Below are 2,088 nucleotides of genomic sequence, written 5' to 3'. Positions count from 1 at the left end.
CACCCCCGCTATACCAAGTGGAAACAGCTGCAGCTCTTTAAGAGACCAGCAGGGGCTGGGTTTAGAAGGGAGCAATTTCCCATCAACGCAAGGGTTGAAACGTCCAGTTAAAATAAAAAAATTATCCACAGATTAGTGACCAACACTTTTTTATGTTTATTGCTCTGTTTTCTACATGACTAAAAAAAGAGTTGTGTTCTGGGTTTTTTTAACCAGCTGTTTTTATTTTAAAAGAGCTCTATTTTGTTAAATATCACGATTTTAGCTATATTTTGCCCAATCAGTCATTGCCAGGCTGTTGTTGATTTGTGCAGTCAGTGTATCCATTTTACTTAAGCCTCCATTCAGAATCCAGCTGATCCAGAGATTATCCATCCTGAGATTATCCATCCTGTGTATATGTGACAATTCAAATTCCCCACTAAAAGCTTCATTTTACTTTCAAATTCTATGGAAAGTTAGTAAAATGTTACAAAGCTAATAGGATGCAACAACTATTGTGGAGAGCACAAAAACATGTTTTTATAAATGCATCTAACTTGAAAGTTGTAAGTTGTGTCACCGCTTAATGAGTATGAAATGCCAATCTGCATTTAATCAAGTCCTATGTTCCCAAACTTTACAGTGCTGAGTAAAAGTCTTTGCTTTTGTCAGAAATGTATCCGGTGTGCTTATCAACGTTTCAGCCGCACATGAATCTAAAATAAAATAAAAACTAAAGCTCAGGCTTTCATATCTATTAAAAAAACAATCTAACAACTTAAAAAAGTGAACTGGTCTTATCAAAAATGTTACTTTCTGGCATAGACAGTACATAGAGAGAACTGGACTGATCATCCCCTCCCCCCACCGCTTTCCAAATAGGAAGTACCTGCTGGTCCCAGAAAGCCAAAATCCCATAGACTTCTATAGAGAAATTAACAACTATTCCTCAGTCATTCTGTTTGTCTTGCTCTGGTGTCCCTATTTAACATGTTCTTGCTAAATCTGTTTTTTATTTTTTATTTTTATTGCTAGTTATTTAAGTTATAAACTGGCCAATCAGATGCCTAAAAAAGAGCATTTGGTGCCCACTGGCCCCACCTCAAATGTTTGACAGATTCTCGGACCAATCACTTGTTGCTAATGTCGTCTGGTCCCAAAATGGCAAAATCGGGCGATATCCACACCGTGGAAAAATGGCGACTTTATTGACTTCATTCCGTTGGAACCCGTGGTAACAGCCATGTTTGGTCCCTCTCTATTCATGTCAATGGTTTCTGGCGGCCACTAAAGAGTGTTATCCGCCTCAGGGTGTATTCAATCTGGACATATTTGGTTGACCTAAACTTAATCAGAGATTGTTTCCCTCGATAATCCGGAACAAATTTTCAGTCTGAATACATGCAAGCGGACCCTGGTTCAGGACCAAGAACCGCTCTTGAACCCATATTTCGAGTTTCCTCAGTCTGAATAGGCTCTGTGCTTGGAGTAAATGGTGTACAGTTACATAGCGCTATACTACCTTTCTTGAAAACTCAAAGCTCTTTACAGTCACAGACTCATTCACCCAGTCACACATTCTCACACTGATGGCGGCTCCGCTAGCGAACACTGGCGCCAACCTTCCACCAGAGGCAACTTAGGGTTCAGTGTCTTGCCCAAGGGCACTTGGACACGTGGGCGGGCAAGGCGAGAGTCTATCCTGCAATCTGCTGATGAGAGGTCAACAACCCTACCACTGCGCCACAACCACCCTGTGGAGTGGAACAACTGGACCAAAATGGCCACCGTAGCCAGTTTGTGATGGATGTAAACAGAGTTGGAATGAAGCCACCAATGAGACGTGGAGAAATGTGAAGCAAGAATGAGACGCAGCAACCCACTGAAATGTGGAAGAATAAATGCAGGCTCATTAAAACAACTTTTAACGTGATACATATTGATTCTCACACTGTTTTTGCAAAAATCTATCAGTTTATCTTCATACCCAACGTTTTTTCCTCAAACTGACATATTGATACAAGACATTGAAAATTGATCAGCCAAATCTAAAGTTTGAATAAATGAATTATCCTGACAAAGATTGCAAAGCGTAGGTCTTCCATT

Source organism: Oryzias melastigma, linkage group LG21, assembly GCF_002922805.2.
Source record: "Oryzias melastigma strain HK-1 linkage group LG21, ASM292280v2, whole genome shotgun sequence".
In the NCBI taxonomy this organism is placed as follows: domain Eukaryota; kingdom Metazoa; phylum Chordata; class Actinopteri; order Beloniformes; family Adrianichthyidae; genus Oryzias; species Oryzias melastigma.
Note: the sequence above shows the minus strand (reverse complement) of the source record.